Raw genomic sequence first — 25,375 nt, forward strand, 5'->3', positions numbered from 1 at the left:
GAAAGACAAGTTATCAGTACCTGTGCTGCATGAAGGCTGCATGATTTCTCCAACAGACTCCTTCACTGCACAAAAACCAGAGGTGCATTCAGAAAAGCAAATATTGAACAAAATTGGTGAGTTTACCTAGGCAATCTCAGCAGTCAGTGAAGAAAGGTAGAGTCCGAAGCACGATTTAAAATAAAGTAACCTAATCTGATGCTAAATACAGGTGTATTCTGAGCTGCCCTGACCATAAAGGCAAAATCAGGAGAATACTCTATTGGTCCAGGGGTTGGGGTTCAACTCCAGACAAATCCTGCACTGCTTCACACTTCCACAGAATTTAAGGCCATAGAAATAGGGCCCACACAGCTGGAGAATGGACAAAAGGGTTTTTTAATGAGATAACTAAAATTCTAAAAAAGTCCCATTTTGCTTATTTCTATCTCATTTAGATACACATCTCTAAATATATAAATACACTCTCATGCATACATATATATACACACACATATATATAGACAAATTAAAATAAAAAGTCTCCCAAGTGGCCTAGATACCATTGAAAATGGATTTTAGTCTTGTAGCCATTTCACCCTAAAATGCCTTGTAGACTTTTTTCCCTAATACCAACACAGCTAATTCTGTGACTTAAACATGTGATGGGGAATCATGAACTCAACCTAAACAGAGCCTTGTACTTAATATTTCTTCTGACCAGCATGAACAGTTGGAGAAAACATCTTGGTGTGATTGTGTTCAAACTAACCACAAGGATCACAGGATTTTTCAGGTTTCCCCAATGCAGACCTGGACCCTCAATCAATCCAGAAGACCTGGTTTCAGTTAGTGCTCTGTTAGCTTGAAAAACTAATAGAAAGCTTGGAAACTATAGGGAACCTGGATTTTTTCCCTTCTACATTTTCCTGGAGCTCTAACCATTCCTGAGGAGGAAACCCTCAAGGTGTAGTAGCCCCTTACTCAGGTTAGAGGCACAGCTCAACCCTCTGCCAGAGGCTCCTCCTGCTCCAGGTGATGCAGTTGGATGCTCCCTCTCCTCTGGTCCAGGGAATCAGATAAGGGAGCTGATTTGTGTCTTTCTGCTGGATTAGTCTTAACCTAGATCGGTGCCCTAATCTCTGTGGCTGCAGGGAGGCTTGTGCTGGACTAGCTGCTCAGGAAGGAGTGGCACGTGTACAGGAGGGAGTTGGAAAGAGCAGCAGTGAATTTGGCTCACGCCAGTCCAAAGTGCTTGGGGAAATTCAATGTTTGCTCATTTGTTTTATTTTAGAGCACTGCAGTATTGAAAACACCTTCTCCTCTCCCGTTTTCATCGGAGGGTTGTTTAAATAAAAGTAATATTTGCTGTCTACATATTAAAAATGCATGATCCTAATTCTAATTTTCAACTGTTATAATATCAAAGAGCAGGTAGGCATGTCTAAAAAAGAATCTAAGGTCATCATAAAGCTGGAAATAAGTCTTGCTTCCTTAGCAATTAGAATTCACATCTATTATCTGAATATTTCCTAGGCTATCTGGAGAAAATGAAGTTAAAAACATAACACACGAAAACAAGAAGCAAATATCCTACCTTCCAAGACTACACATGGCCTTATCCAGCTTCTTTTGTATGGCAACAAGCTGGCCATATTAATATGACTTCAAAAGCACTTCTCAGTGCCTAACAACACAATATACCAAGTGAAAAACATGAAAGCTAAAAGAAACACAAGAACAACAGGCAGGCCCTTCAGAGAAGCCAATTCAGAAATTAGCTCTAGCTGTAAGGCTAACATGCTAACACGTTTGCTTTACTGAGGTGATCTATGGCTACAGGGCCAACATGCCAACATATTTGTTTTACGTATGTGATATATAGCTACAGGGCTAACACACTAACATCTTTCACAGGTTTGGCAACGATGTCATTTGAGTGGATGTGGCTTTGAACAGAGAAGACGTAAGAAGGGATATTATCTATTTTTTTCATTTATTTTTTTTTTCCCCAGTTACAGGAAAAAAAAAGAAATGGAGTTTTAATTTGCCAGAGGAGAAAATCAGACATCGATTCAGGCAATGCTCTCAATCCTATAAATCCTGCATATCTGATACTTTCGGAAAGAAAGTGACAAGTACTAATCATATATCTTACAACCATGAAAAGACTTTTATTTTATAAAAAGCCTTGGTTTTGACAGGAAAGGTGCACCCACTATTCAGGAACTGCACACATGCAATCTTCACCCGGCAATTCAAAAAAGGAGGGAAAACAATCAAATTGACAAATAGATCAGTTTCTGACTCTAAAGAAAATCACTCCCATGCACAGCCCTGGGTAATAAAGAGGTAAGCACAGTGCAGGTCCATGTACCACAGCACTCAGCTTACCTAACTGCTGGTTGCTATGGCAAGCATTTGCCTGTATTTTCTACATTACACAGTAATATGGTTTTTTGCTTCCTTGTTCTTGATATTTTGATGAAGTTACTAGTCGAGATTTGGATCTGGAAGGAATGGAAACTAAAGGTTCTTCCAAACAACCACCCATTCCAGTTTATTTTGGTTTTGTGAAAACATCTTAAAAACAAGAATGAATGAGTAATTAAAAAAAAAATTAATTCATCTATAACACAGCACCTTAGAAAACTGTGATTTATTTCCATTAGTATTTCCATACTTTGCATACCTGTTGTAAATGCATTTCTATTTTCTAGCACACAATGGAAATGTAATCTACTTTTCTCCTTTACTGATCTGTAATACAGAGATAACTGTGAAACTGATGAGAGCTGAGGTGATAAACAAATAATTTTAGTTCTAGGTAATACCAATTTGCCTCTTCCCCTTCTTTTTTTCCCCTAAACAAATGTTGTCAAGAGGTACGAAAAAATGAATTAGGCAAAAAACATATTTAGTCATCACTTCTGTAAACTAGCAAGTAACTGAATTCCTTTCTGTCTCTACCTGAAACCCAGTGGGATTGCAAAAGGTGCAGAAGAGCCAGCTATGAGTACAAGGGAGGATGATGTTCATCCATTTCCTTCTTGATTTCTGTGGCTACCATAAGGCCTTAACACACCAAACACAAAAAACCCCAAAGTGAACAGATTTGACAAAATAACCCCAACAGGAGAGAGAAACAATCCTCTTTCCAGCCCAGGGGTTCCCACCAGACCAACTGCAAACTCTGCCGTCATCCACTGACAGAAACATCCATGACAAAACTTGGCAACAGACATGCACCTTTTTCTTTTTTTTTTGAGACTGCAAGAAAATAAATATTTTTCTTTTGATAAGAATCTTGTTTCCACTACCAGCAAGTGCACACAGACTCCTTTTCTCTCCCACACACAAAATGAAAGAATCTGCACGTGGCTTCATTTGTTTTTTGCATCACATCTTGACATTGGAAAGTAATAAAGACAATTTGACAGCAGGGTCAGTAGCCCTGGACCATGGCTTTTAACTCCTTCTGTACTTCTCAGAGCACATGCCTTGCAGAAATAGAGTTTCAAAAGCATATTTACAGGTTACCCAAAGGCCAAACACTGTATGCATTTTTCTTTACATCAACATACATTCTTTTTGTAAAGCTTGAGATGGACAAGGCACAGGACACACAAACATTGTCCTGAACAGCTGACCCACTCTTTACTCCTTCCCAGCCTTCCTGCTGTCCCTCCAGCTGCTTTGCAATTCCATGCTGTGCTGGAACTCTTCTTTCACAGATAAGGCCTAACTGAACCCACTGGTTATAATTCAGATTATTTTATAGAAAAATATTTGTGTTGACACCAAGATTGGAAACTTTTCCACTTCTCTAAGAACATGGTGTAAGCAGCTGAAGCACTGTACAAATATTTGAATAAATATACCAATAAATAGACCAACCAAATATACCATAGGTAGCAGAAGGAAAGGATACCTGTACTTTAAGATTAAACTATAATCCAAAGCCTCAAATCCATCAGGAAAGAAGAAACAATGCAGCAAGCACACCAACAGTTTTTATTTTTGCCTCACGAAACGTTATCATCACATAATAAAGTGCTTTTTTTTAGATGTGACATTATGCCATTGTTTAAAATTAAATCCTTCAAAAAGAAAAGAACACGAACTTTTCTAAACAAAGTTATTTCTTATTTAAAAACTCTTGGCACAAGTCTCCACAACTGGCAAATGTTGATTATTTTCAACTCTCCTGCAGGCCAAATGCTGCCACAGCAGTTGACAGGAGGAGGACTCAATGACTGGTGTCCACCACACACTCTTTACATCAGTTTCCCTCTGGCGTGGACTCAGGCTACAACCAATGCTGGGGACAGAGAAACCCATTTTCTGCTAAACTTGAAAGATTATATTGCACATCTGAAGTTCACATAGGAGGTACACAAACACCATCACATAGAAATGTTTTTTTCATTGTTAGTCCTCAGGTATGAGATAACTGGAAACTCTTTAAGAGGCCAGGGGGGGGAAAAAAAAGATGGGTAAAAAACCCCCTAAAAAACCCTAACCTTTTTAAAAAGGAACTACCTTATGAGTGGTCAGGGAATAGCTTTTACCACCACTGACTGCAGAGCCAGTGGTTATAACATATTGAATTTTACTCTTTACTTATCTAGGGATACTCTTTTGCTTATTAGGGACCAACTCCCCACCTCCAGCACTCACACTTCCCATATTCTCTGCTGCCATCATTCCTCTATGGCTCTACGTTCATCTCTCAGTAAAATGATAACCACAGTTATCTTACAGATTTCATAACTTAATATCTCTACAGGGTTTTAAATGCAATCATGCTACAGAAAAGCCTGGACACTACAGCCAGTATCCTGTCTGAGGCTGGAAAGGCTGAGAACAGTCAAAATAAATTAGCATAGGAAAGGAATTTTGTTTCAGCACCCGGCCCGTGCCACGCTGCCTGCTGAAGGCCACCTCCTTCACCATCCAGGAAGATCCACCCCTGCAACTTCCTCTAAGTAGTTCCTTCACACTGATGTTGCTACTAATTAGTACTAGTAATAGTCCAATTCATTCATAAAGGATCAGGATGGTATTTTAATAATCCCCTGACAGAGGACTCCTAAAACAGAACTCAGTTTCTGGAATTCATATTCTATTCTTGCTAAGGTTAATAGATGGTTTCCCAGTGAGTTTAATATAATTCACATTGGATCACTAGTCTATATTTATACAAAATGCCCTACTATTTGAATCTGTTTGATAATTTAAAAAATCTCCATCTTCTTTATTCATGGATAGAGATAAAAATTCGCTAACATTTTAGCCTAGGTTGGAATGATTTTTCAGAAAGCTTTGCTAGATTTCATAAAGTCTGCTTTTAAGGTACTTCTAAGTACCACTGTACTAAATCATCAAACATTCCTCTCATTTTTAGAAATATGTACTACCTGCTGCAAGTAGCAGCAAGGCCAAACAGACACATGAAATATTACTAAGCTGCTTTAGTGACAAACGTACCAAATGGAATTGGGAAAAAAAGTGCCCATCCTCTTAAATGCCAAATAAGACTCACTCCTGTTGCAAGGTTTTCTGAAGCCTTATGAGTTTGTCAAAAGGCCAGACATGAGAAAAATGCCACAGACAAACAGTTAATATATAAACACATCTAAGACCTCATGATGAATGAGGTCATTTGATGAATAATGAACTTGCTCATTTAAGAGCTTTATGGAGACTTGAGGCAATTACTGATACATACACCACGTCTCGTTCTGGCCACTGCTCTGTGACCATAAGACCAGTTATTCTTGCTGCAGAATTGGACAGAGCTGAATTCTTCCTGAAACCCCAGTTTGAACACCAAGCTGCACTCAAAGTTATTAGTGTATATTTATAATGCATTACATTAATGCATAATATGTACATGACAGAATGTGTACAAATACCAACAATCCTAACCCAAGACTCAGATAAAAAGGCACAGAAAGCTGGCAGTAGAGGAAAATAGAACTTGAATCTGATGACTACTAAAGGAAAGACTGAATTTTTTTTCTATCAGAACAGTGATTTGACAATCACTAGGGCTGCAGTGCACAGAACCACCCTAAGGTCAGTGAGAAGGCCATGCCTCAGAGTGCAAACTCCAGACTGCCCTCAGAAAGGCTTCTGCAGAGCAGGTCAGCTGGTCAGTACTGCCGGAGTCCTCCCAGCTTCTGACTTTAAGAACATTGTTCTGCAGGGACCATGCAAACCATCCTCATGATGAAAGGATGTCTAGAGAACTCATCGAGCTTGATGGGTTCCTCTGGTCTGGTTCTGGCACAGGAGTAAAGCACATCTTCCCTTCTCCCCCATCCGGCAGAAGCAGATGTGATGCCTCCAAGGCTTTTGCTGGAATGCTGGTTTCTGCACCAACAACTCCTCCACCTTTTCCTCTTCTCACTACACTTTTCGTCTTGGATCTAATGCCCCCCCCTCCCCTTCCCCTACCAAGTAGACAATTTGTACTTAGTACAATTCTGAAACTCTTCCTCATCGCCTCCTTAAGTCATCTCCTAAACATGGTAAGACACCTCACCCTGACACCAGCTGAACTCACTCTCTCTTGCTAGTCAGCCCCCAGATAGGATTCTCCATTTCTTCAGTGTTTTTGATGAAGTTCATCAGGGGAAAACCTGCCCCAGTGCACTTCCTCAGCTCTCCCCCAGCTGAGAGATGCATAATGAGGAAACCATGCATCTTTCTCCAGTGAAGCTGCTGAAGATAGAGCCAGCTCAGAGAGCTGTAGCTGGCAGAGAACATCCCTGAGAGCTATGGTCAAGTGACAGATATGGAAGCACACCTAGGTCATCTAAGACTTTTTCAGTTAAAAACCTAAAACCTGACAAATACCTACGCCAGTAGTTTGTGCATGTAAAGCAAAGCCGAGGACACTTCTCCTAACCCAAAACTATTCCCTGCTTCTTTCCAGGCTGGCACTAAGGAACTGCTTTCCCCAGAAGAAAGCTGGACCCCAGCAGTCCCACTGCCTTCTCCTGGCCAGAAACATCCATCTCCCCATAAACATGAAGAACCTCCTCCCTAGAGGTAAGATTTCAGCCACGTGGGAGTATTTCCAAGCAAATGACCAAGCAACCCACAAGGATCTCACCAGCAGACAGCCTGGGCCACTGCTCTGATTTCCTGATGTCACAAAAATCAGGATGACCAAACCCAAGCCTGTTTCCTAAAGCAGGATGCCATCCCACTGCACCCAGTGGGCTGCAAGGTTGTAAATATTGATGTATGAGTTTCAGGGAGGTAGCAGGTAGGGCTGCCTTGGGCATCAGTGGTGGTTTCCACCCCACCAGTCCACCCTCCTTTTCCAGCAGGCTCTCCTATTGCTATGCTTTGGAGTTGGAAAAAAAAAAAAAAAAAAAAATCACTGAATCACAGAATTGTCATGGTTGAAAATTACCTTTGAGATCACCCGAGTCCAACCATCAACACAAAAAACCCCAGACAAACACAACCAACTACACACACCCCACCAAAAGAACCCTACAAAAAATCCCCTACAACCTAAGCCACTAAAGTGTGCCCTCAAGTGCCACATCTACATGTTTCTTGAACACCTCAAAGGATGGTGACTCCACCACCTGCCTGGGGAGGCTGTTCCAGTGCCTGTTGAAATTCCGTGGTGATGACTGCAGCCTTAGCTACAGCTGACAGAGACAAAGCATTACCTTAAACAGCTCCTACAGCAAGCTGATCATAAGAATCATCTGATAGAAGGAAGTTAATTAGATTCTGATTCCTAGCTCAATATCCTAACAAAGATATTCAAACCTGTGCTCTGCATTTGAAGACTGAACGAGTTGGTGGAAAGCTACCAGGGAGGGAACAAGAACCTTTGCAGCACAGTTCTTAATCACAAGGGAAAAAAAAGTAATTCCCAGCCCATCACAGTAGTGGTTACTCTTACCTTTGCACTCAAAACCAGCTGTTTGACTAGTTTTTAAACTTTTTTTTCTATTTGCAGATGCCTAACAAATAAAAAGCTTCCTATCTTCCAATTCCTACTTCAATGCAGTACTTTGCAAAACAGAATTATGCAGGCTCAGACATGATGAGTGGCCAGAGACATGTAACTGGTGTCTTGGCCTGGTCTGCACACTTCATTATGCAAAACTGAAGTGATCATTTTTATTTGATATAATTTCATGTTTTTACTCTGAGCAATTCACTCCCATGAAAATACAGTCCATCACTCAACACTTCCACAAACCTAGATGTGTTTTTTTTATCTCACATCTGTTCTATAAGCATTATTAGACAAGAAAAAGAGGGGACAGTAAAAACAAGCAATTAAAGTTGCCAAGGTGATTGATTGTAACTCAACAATAGAAGTGTGTAAAACCAAGATTTTTTTTTAAAGTTAGATACACATATGTTGAAGAATTAATGAATGAAAGCTATTGCAAGAACAACACATCCTTTACAAATTGCTCACAGATTTAACTTTTTTCTCTAAGTTTGTTATATTCCCAAATCTACAATGTAAATTCAAAATATAAAGTGTGTTAGGTTTCTTGCTTCTAAAATGTTTTTCCAGAAGTAATTCAATGGGTGGCTGTATTAATGCTGTCACAAACAGATCAAGTGTTTCATGCTCTAGCACAGCTAAAAAATGAATTGTGTTAGTTTCATGCCAGCCAGCTTTTCACAGCAGCAGAGCACACACAGAAAAGGATCCAAGAACAAGGCTTTTAGTAATAGTCAACAGGCAACTTTGTTTCCTCTAAGTTTTTTTTCTACAACATTTTATGTAAGATATTCTCTACCACCAAAAAACCCCTTTCAAGCCAAAGAAGCTTCCACTATACAGTGCAAAAGACTTCAATTGTTTAAGGCCTCCAGTCATTAACAAGATGTTAAACACTTTTAATGACTTGACAAGTTATCTTAACAATTAAAAAATGTAAGTGTAATAGCAGTATAGCCTGACAATTTTGTATGGATCTAGGAAGAGTGAATTACACAGTATCAACTGGTCTAATTTAAAGCCTGGATTTTTTCCTTCTTCACAGCACCGCAAACTCAGTCCCAGTTCCTTTTTTCTTCCCATACTCTTGCACTAGATGGATTTAGGCTTAACATAAAAGAAAGTTTCTGACCTCGACAGCTTTTGTTTCCATTTATGCACTTGTAAACATCTCTAATTCAAAGGTATGTTGGCTGGTAAGAAGGGGTTAACAGGAGATTCCAGAGGACAGAATTCATTTCCCAGAGAGTGTACCAAGATAACTGTTGAAGGAGAAAAACTTTAAATTCCTCCTGAATTACGCTAGATTGAAATTGATGGGACAATCAGATCCCCTGGCAACTCCTAATGGGGTAGATAAAATGATTTCTATTCAAACTCAGAGCTGAGGTACTGACAGTGAGCTGAAGCTGAAGCACCAAAGCACATCTTCCCCTCAATGCAAACTTGCTTTAAATCTGACAGCTCTATGGGTACACTTCCCCAATTTTTGGGAGCAGTGCTCAGTGGCCTTGGTCTGACACAGAGTAAGGCAGACACGCCAGGTCCAGCTATTTGAACTGCCTGACTTGCCAACTCTGCCTGCACCCATGGTTAAAAGTAATTTGATTTAAATCTAATCTTTCAGGGGATGGCAGGATGTAGCTATGCCAAGGGAGAAATTTTCCATGGCACACACACCTATACAAAAGCTGGGACTTAAAATAACCATGTAAAATTCTGCACATTCACCATCGCTTTGCATTAACAAGATAATCAGCACATTTGATGAATGGGACCTTCACTTGAGGAACTTGACTTGCAGTCTCATCTTAATGTAAGAGAATGACAACAGAAACATAGTCATATATAAAGACACCAAATTCAGCTATTAGGTACAACAGCAATGTGCACTAGTGCCTTAGGAAATAACTATTTTAGCTACTTCAGCTAAATTTCAGAGAAAGATGGAAACATACAGTTTGGGCAACAAGAATTATTACTTAATACTTCACTAATTTCTTAATAACATCACGATAGCCTGGAAAACAGGTAAGAATGCCTTTAAGTCTCAGTGAATATGGCTTGTTTATCACCCCAGTCTTTAGTGAGAAGATTTTAAAAAGCTTAAGGTGTTTTCTGCTCTTTGGCATCCAAAGCTACTAGTTGCCTGAAAACATTAAATGAGGAATATATCAGTTTCTCTTCTTGCCATTCTGCATTAGCAGGTACAAACAACAGTGTTCAAGTCTTCCCCAACTCCAGTAACTACAGCCTTTTGGAGGGTTATGTTCTTGAACACTTCTAGTAACACATATCTCATCTGAAGGTTTGGTGCTAGAGAAAGTGACTCACACACAAAACAAGAGTCTCAGAGGAGATATGAAGAGAAAGCCTGATGTTATTTTCAAAGAGCCAACAAAAGCACTAGTAAAATCAGAGTCCAAATGTGCTGCTGTAACATGAAATGTCTGACCAAGCCAAGATACAGAATATGAACACTACTATAAACACTGTAAAAGTTCACATAGGAAATAATTAGCTGCAACTAAGTTAAACTACCGAATTAGTAATTTTTAACTAGGGTTCCAAATAGTCAACACAAACCACAGTCTTCTGAATTATTTATTTTTGTAACTATAAATACATCCTCTGCTAAACTACCAAAACTAAGAATCTACTCATGCAGCTGGGTCCTCAGCTTGCTTACCAGCGCTCTCCTACACAGCAGAGTAACTTTACTCAAGGGAAGACTTTATCCTAAAGCATACACAAAACTGTAGCAAATAGAAACAGCCAAATCATTTGTCTGTAACTGCTGTAGGTCAGCCCAACCAAGCACATTATTGTAAATACATTGGGGAAAAAAGTTTGTCGTTCAGCACCTTCAAGTATTTTAAGTAGCAGATTAAACCCAGCAGTTTAAAACAAGGTTTTAAAGGTTTTAAAGGTTTTCTTGAAATAGACTTTTAGTTTATTCTTCCAAAGAAGCCTTAAATACAGAAAATATGAATTCACCTGCTCAGAAATAATACTGTACTCTAATATTCTTCATATTATCATCAAGAGCTATTGCTATACCCATGTACCAAAACAGTTTGCAAGAGTATTTCTTCCCACTTGACTGTAACCATGTTGTGGCAGAGTAATTTTACAAACCACCCTTTCTGCTTTATCAGTTTTATTCACTGTCTCAGTCCAAATACAAATCCCACAGTAAACTCCACATGTGTTGCAACTGTACATGGAATGGTAGCCTGGGCCCTTGCAGCACAGGTTGCAAAGATGGAAACACTAAATTGACTCAGAAGAGTTAAACAGCACAAATTTTTCAAAGCCATCAGATCTCAAAATGTTCTTCTAAATTCATCAAACCCCTCAGTCCTGAATTTACTAAGACTATTTAGTAGCTCTATAAATGCTACCAATCTGTTTGATCAAGAAGAGTTTTTGTAGCATGCTTTCCATTTATGAGTAGAGAAGACTTACACATAAAACTATTAAAAAGGAATATAAATTAATTCTAATCTCCACTTTTAAATGTTTATGCAATCAGCAATAGATGACTTGGAGATGGCCATGCAGGCAACTAGATGTCAAGAGTCATACTAAGTAGATCCAACACACCTTCAGAGTAAAGATTTTCTCTGCCTAAAATGACTACAGACACAGGCAGGGACTGTCACCTTATAAAGACTACAGATAGAGGGGTCTGGAGAAAGCTGAGGTAAAGCAAAAAGCTCAAGAGGTAGCATTTTTTATTTTAGCTTATTTTTTTCCCCCACTGCTATAGAGCAGCACTTTTAAAAAACTTAATCCATGAAGCTTTTTTGGAACTATAGCAAGATAATTTAACACATTACGCTACTTTGGAGTTGAGGTCACACAGACTGGCATCATGTTTTGCATGAATTTTTAATATCCTTAGCATTACGTTATTTGACATTCATGGAATCACCTCGGGTTAAGGCAAACAGCAATTCATTGCAGCAGGTTGTAGCTCAGGAGCTGTGACATTGGGAGCTTAGCAAGGAATGCAGGATTTCAGGTATTTTGTATGACTGCAAAGGCAGGATATACACATTTACATATGGAAAAGTTATTCAGTGCTTTACAGGCATAGAACTTAGGCACAATTACCAACTTTGAAACCTATCAGTTTGATTTTTCCCTTTCTTTTTAGCTAGCACTAGCACAAGGAGTTCTGGCATGGACTGTTTTCAGTTTGCACACAATTAAAAACCAGTGTTGATTTCCTGGGACAGCTGATGGGAGATTGCCATGCTCCTGAGCGAGATTTACAAGAGGGACAGAAAGATTTCTTGTACTATTAACTGTTTGATTTCCAGCACCCTAGAGAAGGTCTCATTTTCTCTTTCTACTACATACTTAAGTGACTTTTTCTTTCTCTTAAATCCCTGAAAAACAACTGGACTTCCCACAGGTGGTGTGCATCCTCTCCTCTCTGTCCCATACACCCCACACTCATGGATACACTGGGATTTCTCCATGGCAAAGCACATTTCTTTCTGCAGGCTGGACAAGCAGCCATCTACCTGCTTGCTGTACAGGAAAGGACACAGGATTTCAAAACCTCTTTCTCTTCCCCAGTCTGGCAGCTCTGAGCCTTCAGCACCAGCACCCTGGGGTGAAGCTGAAGTGCTGGGAGAGAACAACGTGAGGTGCTGCTCAAATTCATGGCTGAGACCAAGTGATCTGCACCTCTGTTCAAGCAAAAACCCAGCCAAAGAACAGCTGCACCCAAGATCATCCCTGCAGACAAATCCTGATCTTGAGATTGAACTGTAAACATGGGATACAAAGGCTCTCTCCACCCTCCCAGCCCCTAAAGACATCCCTCCTCTGCTCTCCCTGAGGATGCACAGTATTTCCCAGCAGCTCCATACACCTCAGAGCACACAGAAGGTCATGGGGACTGCATGGAGGACATTGAGGACCTGTTACTTGCATGTCTATGCAACCTCAGATGCTTGATGCTGTTCAGCGGGGCATTTTTGTTTTCTAATTATCAACTCATACATTCTCTCAATTGCCTTTTGTTTTATTAAGTAGTTATTATATTTTTGGATTTAATAAAGCACCAGGGATACAACATTATTCTGGGTGTAGTTTCTATTTTTCAGAGGGGACAAAAAGGAACAGGCTTCCTATTTATTTTTGTTACCTTTTGTTTTCAATAGTGATGTTAAACATATTCCCCCAATTTTTAATTTTTATTTTATTTTTTCAAAAAGTGATACTGCTGTTCAGATGCTCACAGAGTTAGCAGTTTGCTTCCTGGAATGTTAATTTTATTGCAACAGAAACAGACTGAGGGTAAATAACTTATGAAATGAAAAAATGGGATGAAATTATGAAAGCAACAAGAACTGCCAGTATATGATGCTAAGCTAAAATATTTTCTAACTGCCTATGTAATACATCAGATTTCTTTATGCTCCCTAGTAAGGACTCATTCCAACCCCTCCTGCTCTCCCCACTGCCAGCCACACCTCCCTTGGTATAGGAAACAACTCTTCAAACTGTGCAAAACGAGCTGAAAGTCTGACTTCTAAGGAGTCATCAGTAATTTCCTTGATTTAATGTCACATCTATCATGCAAAACTCACCATGTGCTGTTGCTACTGGGCAGGTATGACTCCATGTCCTGCAGCCCAGATGTCACACTTCCTCCTGCCTCTCCAACCATTCCACACACTACCTGTGGACTCTCAACTATTGAGGCATCCTACCCTTAATGGGGTGAATTTATCACCCATTAAGCTTATTTCTGAAGGTAGGCTTTGGAATGCTGCAAAAACTGCTGTTTTTTTAAGCACCTACTGAGTGCAAGTCTTCCCAAGCTGATCTACTCTGGTTTATCCCCTCCAGGATACACACTGGTACTGTGCAGAAACCGTGCTGTTTCTGTCAAAAGCCTCAGGATAATCTGGGTCTCGAAACACTGAGAACCACTGCCCACACCACACAAACGTCCACCACAAAAGCACTAGCTGTTGATGTCCTACCATCAGAGGGATGCTATCCCCACCACTGCCACACTAGTGAACCCTCCAAACAGTACTTCACACTGGTGAAGTACTGGTGACTCATCAGAATTTTACTATTATGTTTCTTTTTGGCACCAATACAGATCAGAGTAAATTAACAGACGTGCAGGAAAGCTCTCCACCTGCCTCCCAAACCCCTCAAGCCATTCTTGGACTTGTACACAGGAACCACTGAAACAACAGCTGAAGAGACAGTTTGATTCCTGAGAAGGACTGGCCAAAGGCCTTGGATTTTGTACTCCTGTCCAAATATATCCACAGATCTAATTATGTGAAGTCTATTGAAAGCTGAGTGTTACAAAATTAAATCAACCTCATTAGGCAGGCAGCTAGCCCTACCATTCTATATTCAGCACTTCTGAAATGTCCAAAGTAAAGAGCATACTGGCTCCAGAGATGGCCAACATCTGTATCTGAAACCACACCAAGATCCTGTATTTGAGGGTGAGGTGAGTGAAAATTAGATAAAACTCAAATTCTTCTAATGTTCACAGACTGTCTTGAAGGTGTAGCAGGCTTTTAGCTATTTTGACATATTTTCTTTAGAAGCATAGATTAAGCTTGTGTTTTTATTATACTTTTCTGCTTCCAAGTCTTGAACGTATGAACTCTGCATTCTCTGCTTTGGGCTTTCAGAAGTACTGTTGTATTTTGGTTTACTGTCAAGCCTCAAACTGCACTGGAGTAGGGCACCCTGTGGTATGCTTTCCACAGGGTGGCTGCTCAGGAGCCAGCAATGCACCAAGCCAGGGAAGTGGAACCCACCCGAAAACACGTACCCAAGGAGCTGTTGGAGGAAAGGACTATCTGTGCAGTCTTTCAGATCTCATGTGGGCAACTGCATGGTCAGACACTAGTTTCTGGAGAGCTTTTCCAGCAGACACAGAGATGGGAACTTTGAGGAGTACAAGACAAAAGCATACAATGTAGATTTGGACAAATCCAGAAGCATCAGAGGTTACCCCACCATTTACATTTGTTGGCCAAACCTGAATCTAGTCATCTACTGAACTTAAATCACCAAGTTGCAGAAGTTACAGAAGACCCCACCAAAAAAATAAATAAATTAAATCTATGCTTATTTTCTCTAGACAATCTTCATAGGAGAATCTCATTAGAAACATGTTCCAACACTCTTCTCAAATCTTTATTTTTATACCTTTTACTACAGCAAAAGAATCATGGAAATGAATGACAGAGATAGCTTCAGCATTTGGACAGCCTTTGTCCTTAGATGGGAGAAAATACCAGATGAGCTCAAAGACAGACAGAAACACTTCAACTGATACAGACTCTGTAGCCTAGAGCTCATTTTACAAACCATGCTGCAAAACTGCCTAAATGTGTCCAACCCAGAAGAAAGCCCAGGAAGCTCAAATGAGATGCCTATCCAGAATGCAGCAGTGCAAGACACTTCAACTAGCTCTGGGCTTTGTGACCTGGAATGCTTTCTAGTTCTGCCATCCATCTCCGCAGAGCCAGGACCTAACTCAAGATTCAATAATTGTGTATGAACATTGCCTGTATCCTCTAATCTGCCTGCTTTAAGATCACAGAATCTTAGGGGTTGGAAGGGACCTCGAAAGATCATCTAGTCCAACACTCCTGCCTGAGCAGGATCACTCAGAGCACATCACACAGGAACACATCCAGGTGGGTTTTGAATGTCTCCAGAGAAGGAGACTCCACAACCTCTCTGGGCAGCCTGTCCCAGGGCTCTGTCACACTCACAGGAAAGAAGTTTTTTCTGCTGTTTATGTGGAACCTCCTGTGTTCCAGTTTGCACCCATTGCCCCTTGTCCTATCACTGGACATCATTGAACAAAGCCTGGCTCTGTCCTCCTGACACTGCCCTGAACGTATTTGTAAACATTGATGAGGTTGCCCCTCAGTCTCCTCTTCTCCCAGCTCAAGAGACCCAGCTCCCTCAGCCTTTCCTCATCAGGGAGATGTTCCACTCCCTTAATCATCTTTGTGGTTGTTCTTTCCCAGATGCAAGACTCTGCACTTGGCCTTGTTGAATTTCAACAGGTTTCTCCCTGCCCAACTCTCTAGCCTGTCCAGGTCTTGTTGATTGGCAGCACAGCCTTCTGGTGTGTCAGCCACTCCTCCCAGTTTAGTGTCATCAGCAAACTTGCTGAGGGCACACTCTGTTCCCTCATCCAGGTCATTGATGAAAATACTGAACAGTACCTGTCCCAGTACTGACCCTGAGGGACTCCACTAGTCACAGACCTCCAACTAGATTCTGTCCCATTGACCACAACTCTCTGACTTCTTTCTTTCAACCAATCCACCTCAATACCTGATCATCTTCAGTTTATCTATGAGGATGCTGTGTAAATATCACCTTATAACCATCACTAAATGACAATACTTTAGTTCAATGCCAAAATACATAGTTCAATCCTAGATTCAAGCTTTGTAAGTTTCTGTTTCTATCAATACAAATAGTTTACTGATGTGTCAGTCCAGTGGGTATTTTATTTCCTACCCCTCTTTGTGTGAATACATCCAATTATAGCAAACATTATATGGAATTTGACTCTAAGCTAAAACTTACTCCAAGGAAAACAGCCCTGCTATTCCAACACATCAGGAAGAACTTCCAGTCTTCTCTGTGCCTCCCTTCCCTCCAGTCCACTTGCCAGCAATGCCTCTGAGCTCAGCTCCCAGGCTGAGGAGCTAAACTGATTTTAGCTTCTTGTATCCTTAGTTCTGGATTTAGGAATTGATCATGGAGGAGGAAGTCAGACCCTTCTTTCCTTCCAGTCAAAAATGTAATCCCCCTGAACTGAACCCAAAAGTCACTTGTGGCTTTAGCTGCTCCTCCCAAAGAGCTGGACAAGGGGAAAGGACAGACCGTGCCGCTCTAGGGGCACTGAGGGATTCTGCTCAAGTCTGTACCTGGAGCCCAGCCTCTAAATACACAGCAATGCCATTTTTCCCTACCACAGAATTTTGTGTTTCACTATGTATTTGGGGCAGCACTAGCCTTAATAAATGATGGAGCCTCCAAAAACCCCCTCTATATTCTATTCAACACCTACCACATGGTTTCTATCAGCAATTTAGGGGACAAAGCAATAAGCACATCAGTAGTAGAGCTGTGAACTTTGTAGTCTAGTAACAATTTCATGCTAGAGAGCCAGAGCAAAAGTCTGCTGGGCTCAGCTGCTCAGATCACTTGCACATAAATGGCTTTCACAAACTTTTCTTTTTTGCAAATCATGCAAGAGAATGCTAAAGCACAGGTAGAGCTGAGGGAGGTGAAGAAAGTCTAGCACAGTATAACAGCTGGAAGCACCACAATTATGAAAGATAAAGTATGCATGAAGAAGGAAAAAACACTAACGTCCTTCCAGATGAAAGGTAGATCAGTATTAATGGTATTTAAAAAGCTATTTCTTACTATTACAGGTATTTAAATATGGAAACCGTTTTCTAGGTGAAATGGTGTGTTCACTGTCACTTCCAGGCTTTGAAACAAGATCAAGTAACTTTTGAATAGGCCAACTTTAATCCAGGTTTTGTGACAAGTGACAGTCTGCATGCTGAAGGAAGTCAGGAAACAGTTACTCTGGCCTCTCCTGGCCTTTGGGTTTTTAAAATTCTCTTATGTTGCCTTATATGCCCAGAAAAAAAGAGACCTATCTTGGGCAGGAAAGTAAAATAAACAGAGTAGCTAAAAAGATGGAAGACCCAACCAAAGAATTCACATCCAATTGAAGGCACCATTCCCATCCTCACTTTAAAAAATGCTTTTACAACAAGTATTTCTAGTTTGGAAGCACTGTATCATTGATCAGCTGCACTTTACTCTTTGCAAAAGTACTTAAATGGAACTTTGTGCATTAAGCATGGGCTTGTAGACTGTGCTTCACTGGGGGAAGAGGCAGCAGTTATGGGAAATGCTTCCCAAACAAGCCCCATCTGATGCGGTGGGTGGTCTGGATCTCCAGACCTCGCGGCTTCAGCCTCATCAGCTTGTTCCCCCCCTCCCTGCAGCTGCTGCCAGGCTGCTCCATTTGTAATTATAAACCATTTTTTACTGTCTCCGATGGAATTTTAGCTTTGCATTCCTGTAGCCCAAATCAAAACTATTCAAAAAGTGTGTGATTTTATATGTTCAGATGGGACAATCGTGATAATCTCATCTGAGGGCATCAAATTTCACTCGGCAACGTTTGTGTGAAACCAGTGTCTTGTGGAGACTTAACTTGGCCTAAGCTGGAAATGACAAGTTTTTTTGTAAGATGCACCAGTAGATCACCCTAAATCAGTGGCCCATTTTGCTAAAAAAGAATATAGAAAAATCTTTCTTATGTCCCACAAGGGCAAAAAGGCAACACAATGAAATGTCGACATTCTGCTCACATTGTGAAAACCAAGCTGGTTGGTTGGTTTGGTTTTGTGTTTGTTTTTTTTCAAAAAGGCACTAAATAAAATAGGTGTGTTTAGGAAGGCACTGGCCCACGACTTGAGACAAGTAGGCAAAAAGGCAATTTGTTTTGTCATTTGAAACAGCAGACCTATTTTAGAGATTTGAAATATATTTCAAATTTTAGATTAGCAACGAAATCCAATTTAAGAAAAATACTGAAAATAATTTTCCTGGATGTACTACTTCTTGATACTAATTTCCTCTGAAAAGATATTAGAAAAAAGCCTTAAGTATGAAGTAAACAGACAAAACCAACTGAATAACAGAAACACATAGGGAAGGAACCACCAAATTTTATCCCATCATGCTGAGGAAGGTACCTGGCTCAGTTTTTACTCTTCTCCATCTTTGACAGTATCATCTAAATCAGAGATTTAGATGCACTAGAATATAACATTTTGCAGTTTCAGAGTGTGAATGAACTTACAAGGTGTTTTAAAATGTCTCTTTGCAGGAACAACAATGCTTCTCTAGCATCACTGGTTCCATATAAGTCTTTTCTAAAGATCACAACCAATTTTAGTGTTAACATGATCAAGCCACGTGCATAAGTTTCTTTTGACAGAACAGTTAAAGACAATTTTTTAGACTGTACCATAACAGCTAGAATGATATTTGAGAAAAAGGATCTACTGATCAATCTTTTGTACAGATAAAACCATACACTAGTATCATCTAAGTGGATGCTGAATTCATCATGTTTTCCAGTGAGCTGCAGTTATCTGATCTTCTGCAGGTCAACAGAAATCCTGCCATTAACTTTTAATCAGGTACTTTCCTTACTTTCTCCAGCTGTGAAATTTCAAACTACACACAAGGTACTCAATAACTCTACCAAGACTGCTCCAGTGTGGATATTTGGTGTTTAGAGGCCAAAAGTTGGCATGTAACTAAAGGTCCAAGTGCTTTCTTCCACTTCCTAAAAAAATCAAGATGTTTATTCTGTGTAGGTCTGAACTAATTACAGAGATACTCTATGGGAACATAAAGTGTAATTATCCACTCTGAAACACATGTCACTCTTTCACACCTACACTATGCAAAAGCCAAGGACTTTGATTAATGCCAACATCTACCTGTTGAATCTCCTTTCAGACTATTTAACACTATTTTTTCTTCAAGAGATGAAACAGTGGAAAAATCACCATCTGAAGCGTAAGGCATGGGTATATATTTAATTCTATACAATGAGAATACAATATAAACTGCAAGCTACTACATGAGAACCTCATTGAACACAAAGAGCATCTTCCAGTCAGAACACCTACATGTCAGACTATTCCAGGCTGCCATTAAGCCTACTGGCAACTGCTCATTTGCCTACAGAATCTACCCTATGAAAATGTCACTTGCTGTCACTCAGATACTTCAACTATGCTACAGATAAAAAGAAAATTAAAGGCAAAAAAGATATATAACTGAATAAATATAAATGTCTACACTAGAAAATGTATAAAACTTCCAAACAAGAACTAGCAGCCTAAGCAAAACACTATGCTAAAATTATTTAGGTGAGGTTAAATTACAGACATTGTAATACACATATTAAAATGTGTATATTTTTGGTTGTTCTGCTTTTACTGTGGGCAAACCTGTGGCCATGCTGCCTTCTCCATTTCCTGTTCCCTTTGACAAAACAGCAATTAAGTGATAACTCTGTCATGTAGCTACCTTCTCATAAACCAGTATCAAATCCTACACAAAACTGAACAATGAACATTCCCATTTCTGTATCAATAGTATAAAAAGAATGACATTTTGTTTTCTAACATCTAAACAGCACAAGTCTCAAAGATGTCACAGTTACTTTGGGAAATTCATGCTGGGCTCTATGTCCCATCTAAATGGCTTTAGCTCCTGTATTAAGGATTCAACATATGGATGGAGCTGATAACAAACTACATACTTAAACTTTTCATAACAGCTTTAAATGGAAAGTTTAGTTCACCTGTCCTTTTCCTAAACTCAAGTATTTTTTGCCTTCACTCTCAAATGGTACCTATAAACTCCCATACACTGAGGATAAAAACCAAAATAAATTTAATTAATCCCTTGAAGTGATGTAATCTTAGTTTGGGAGCCTAAGTTAAAGCCAACTGTGGCCATTACTGAATCATCTTGGAGAACATCTTGCCTCTTTCTAATATTTAACAGGAATGTGGTAAAAAATAAGCATTCTGTTTTCAACAGCAGCCCTGGAGTATCACCACAGGTTTCCAGAGGACAAGTAGCTCTTTTCTTCAGAAGCTTTGTGTGAGCTTGAATTTAAAAGCAGCACTGGTTTTAACTTAAAAGTGTTTCACTGAACTGGGATCCTTCTAGGAGAAGAGACAAAAATGTCTGAGATTTGTTGAGCTGGATCAGCAGAAACTAACTGAGGTAGGGATCCCCTTTCAGCAGAGGTATGTTGATAGAGGCCAGTTAAGAATTTGAAATAAACCAACAAAAGCAAGAATTAGTTTAATTTCAAAGCTCTTAGCTGTTGTGGCTATACTTTGAATATAGAAATTGCAGATCCTGGTAGGACAAGGCCAGAGTAGATGTGGAGAAATGCTGGTGATCCAAGTGGAACGTGCCAACTTCAAACCAGGCAAAGCTATAGGAATGCCAGAAGTCTATCCCTTCCCACCAGCACCTTCAGAGAACCAAATTTTTGCTTTACTGGAGAGGACTGCAAACAGCTCAACACAGAGCCAAGGAAAGCTCCTTGCACCTTCTCCCTGTGCATTATAATGAGGAAAAGAGAAGAAAGGCCAACTTGGCCACATCTTTGCTGTGGGGACACTTGTATGTGGCACAAGCACCCACTGGTCAGAATCACCAGCACCCATCAGCCAAACTAACCATTGGTTGAGGAACCACAGCACAGACATCTCTCTTATTTGGTATTTTCACTTTCCTTAATGATTTCAACAGATGTTCACAGCTAGTGGGTCTCCAAGGACATGAACTTACAGTAAAGGGAAAATAAAATGAAATAGTAAAATGGAAAAAGAACCCAAAACCCACCACCACAACCTTTCAGGCCACCTTAATGTAAACAGAAATTATGATTTCTTAGTTTTTCATTAGCAGTTGGATGTTACACTGGCTACCCTTGAGCTTCCTTTTAGAGCACTGGTTTTTCAGAAGGAATTACAAAACCAAAATTTGACTATCTGAATTTGGTGTTACAAGACAAAAGAATAACTCTGCTTAGCTTAGATACTACATTTCAACTACATTCTTCCTTTAAATATTTAGTGTAATTAACAAATAATGAGTGTAGCCCTTATCTGTTATTGTTAACCCACGGTTCTTCAAGGAAAAACAAACATGACATAGAGTTTACTAGACAGAAGTGTCCTGATCTATTATTACAGGAAAACACAAGGATGGATATTTGGAAAACTTCATAACATCATGGACTGAAATAATAAAAAACCCCAAAACTGTCTGTAGATATCAAGGTTACTGTGATAAGCCAACCCATAGGCAACTAAATGAGAAGCTGTGTGCACACGTGCCTAACTTCAGAAAGAAAAATTATATATTAAAAATACTAATTTTAACAGTTTTGCTATGATGTTAATAATTTTAAAGTGGGAAATGCACTGCAGTATCAGAATTTTTTCATTACTTAAATATTTAACTTTGAAATTACAATGAAGTCACTGAGCTTGATTAATTTGGTAATAATAAAGAAGTGTTTGGAATATTGATTTTTGTTCAAGGTAACCACTGTTCCAGTTTCTAAAAATGAGAAAATTGTAGTTTGTACTACAAGTTTGCATTATTTATTTACAATATCTGCTTACAAGTGCAAAACACCAGCCCATATTTCATTTGATAATTGTTTCAGAACGACCAGCTGTTAAAGAAATGGGGACCACTGAAAACAAACTTCTTGCTGTGGTGAAATGTGAAAAACTTGGAAGAGATACAGAAGAGAAACCTCTGCTCAGGTAGAGAATTAACCCATCAAATCTGTCATAAGTAAAACATGTTCTAAGATTGACTCAAAAACATACCTCAAAGTAGTGATATTCTAGAACAACACTATAGGATTTTTTTTTTCCCCCCCCAAAAAAAACCTTGAAATAATTTCTGTAGAAGTAACTTTGAAATTAAGCAAGTTTCCCTTTCTTAATTTAAAAATGTAGAATGAGTTTATATCTTGTATTAGAGAAAGTAACTTGGGATTTCACAAACAACAACCTTTCCAGGTTAAAAGATGAGAGAGAGACAGAGAATTGACTGTTCTCAGAAAAACATTAGAGCTTCAGAAAAGACAATTGGGCTCCTTGGTTTCAGTGACAATTCAGGTAAAATTATCCATCAATCCAGAGTGCAGACTGCTCTACAGAGAGAAATGATGCACCCCGACCAGCTCCTTCCCTGTCTCAGAAGAACTAAAACCAAAAACATCAGCAATGACACAGTTCTAAGACAAACTATTTAGAGAAACTCTGGGTAAGCAGTGCCAAGTCATATGTTATGCACTCCAGTGTAATTAAACAGCCTTATAAATTCTGAAGTTTGGATAGTGAGAGGCCTGATTTTGTGCTGTGATACATCATGAGTCCCAGAGTTACGCAGCTCAAAGTTCTCAGAGACTGTGGCTTGCAGCTGGAGATGGCACAGGGAACTAAACATGTCTGTCTTTTTGTCACACAGTATAAAATTTTATCCAGCTACTAGAATTTTCCACGTACTGTTTAGAAAGATTAAACACAACACACAGATGTAAACCTCACTCACCCTCCTTAAGACTGCAAAACTAGTTTCCTATTTTATTAATGCTCTATTTCTCTGGTGTATTTTTGCAGCCTTCTATCTGATTAACAAGCAAAAATATCATGAGGACTTGTAATGTATTGTGCTGGTTTCTTTCATGTGCTGAAATAAATCGTGCAGATCAGTAAGTGCCATCTCAGCTTCTGGATCCTCAGTGTTGATGCTAAAACTGCAACATGCACATTAAAAATACCCATACATTTCAAACACACAATTTAAGGCTTTTGGAAACAGTCTGGGAAATTCCAACTTTCCATGTGGAATGGCACTACAGCAGGGATACTGTTTGCCTTATGCTAGTGTGTAACCTTTCCAGCACAGCACAGAGGCAGACTCAGCTCCTCCGTAGCACTTCCCAGCCACAGCAAAGCAGCTCCAAAGCTGTTGTACCCAAGATTACTTGCCTCAGCTGACTCAGAGCATGGGTAGAAGGATGTGCAACCTTCAATACCCATCTGTGCAGGCTCACCCTGAGAAAAAAGGATACAAATCCAGAGCCAGAATAGAACTGCAATTTTGGAGAGCAAGTGAAATGGGGGAAGATTGGTACTATGTGAGAACGGAAGATGAACTTGAAATAGAAACCAGATTATGTTAGAAATTACTTGGTTGAGGGAGAATGAAAACAGAGATGCAGGACATGAGACAGACCAGGAACTAGAATACAAGTATGAATGGCTGAACATGAAACAGAATCAAGAAAAAAATTGAGAACCAGCAAAAATCATAAAATCCCAGACTGGTTTGGGTTGGAAGGCACCTTAAGGATCATTCTGTTTCAATCCCCTCTGCCAGGGCAGGGATACCTCCCACCAGCCCAGGTTGCTCCAAGCCCCATCCAACCTGCCCTTCAACACTTCCAGGGATGGGGCAGCCACAGATTCCCTGGGCAACCTGGGCCAGGGTCTCACCACCCTCAGAGTGAAGAATTTCTTCCTAATGTCTAACCTAAATTTATCCTCTTCCAGCTTAAAATGAAATAATGACTTCCAAAAAAAGATGCTTAGGCCAACAACCCTTTCAATGCCTCTGCTCTGTGGAGGATCACTGCTCTGGTTTCCTGGCTTGGAAGAACCTTTATGGAGTGAGTACCCCAGTTCCACAGTGACTGTAAAAAGTACACAGAGTCCAAAAGTCCATCAAAAAAGCTGGCAAGGAAAGCTCCTAATACTGAAAATGTATCTGCAAAATAACCTGGGCTTCAGAAATAGGATTTTGCCATAAAGCCTTAAAGAAAACTTGTTGCTAAAAAGCACAGTAAAGCAGAAAGACAAATTCTTAATTCTATCTGCAGAGCAAGGTTTGAAAATTATATAGTACAGAAGAACTGGAACCACACACTGAACAATTAAAAATACTATGTAGCTGCATACTGATTCAATGTTGTCTACTTAATGCAAGGATTTCCTTCTACGGAGAAAAATAGCATGTTATAATATAATTAAAGACTGCATGATAATGTATAAGGTACAAGGGGGTGAACCAAGGTCACTAAGGTTTTGAAGTATTAGACTGCAAGCACAGTAATGCGTATTAAATACAAAAAGCCCTTGCATTTAAAAATAGATCAAATGAAATAGAAACAGTGTCTGCACATTCCTATACAGCTGTGAACATTTTAGTATTGACAGTTAAAAAGAGTACAAAATAAAAGCTAAGAAGCTGAGAATGAGAGCTAAATGTTTTTTAAATTATTTTGTAGGAGCATTCTGAGGTTTATTCATATGTGCTTATTAGGACTTTAAGGAAATAACCAGTAAAACATTAACCTTGCAGAAATAAATACTTTCCCTCTCCCCAGTTTTTCACAAAGAATAAAAATGTTCCTTCTTAACCCAGATGCAAACTTTGATAATGGCTCTCCCAAAACATTTGGTTTTCCTTTACCAAATGTTGTAGGCCCTCGTTTTAGAACAAATAAAAACACAGGCAAAGGTCTATCCTTGAAGGAAACAGCAACAACAGAACAGACCCATGAGTTTAACTTCAACATGGGAGAGGTACAAAGAACCTCTCTCTGCTCAGTACTGTTTATGTTTTAAATGAAAAAGGTTTTCCATTCTGGGGGTCAAAAAAAGAGAAAGGAAAAAGAAAAAAAGGAATGAACTGCCTTCATTTCTTCCCTAATTT

General features: G+C 39.6%; 1 protein-coding gene across 6 annotated transcripts in view; it reads right to left on the bottom strand.

The window, feature by feature from the left end:
* MBD5 (methyl-CpG binding domain protein 5) overlaps positions 1 to 25,375 on the bottom strand; it is a 143,695-nt gene that overhangs the window by 63,609 nt on the left and 54,711 nt on the right. The window lies entirely within an intron of this gene.

This window comes from Apus apus, chromosome 6, assembly GCF_020740795.1.
Source record: "Apus apus isolate bApuApu2 chromosome 6, bApuApu2.pri.cur, whole genome shotgun sequence".
Lineage (NCBI taxonomy): Eukaryota > Metazoa > Chordata > Aves > Apodiformes > Apodidae > Apus > Apus apus.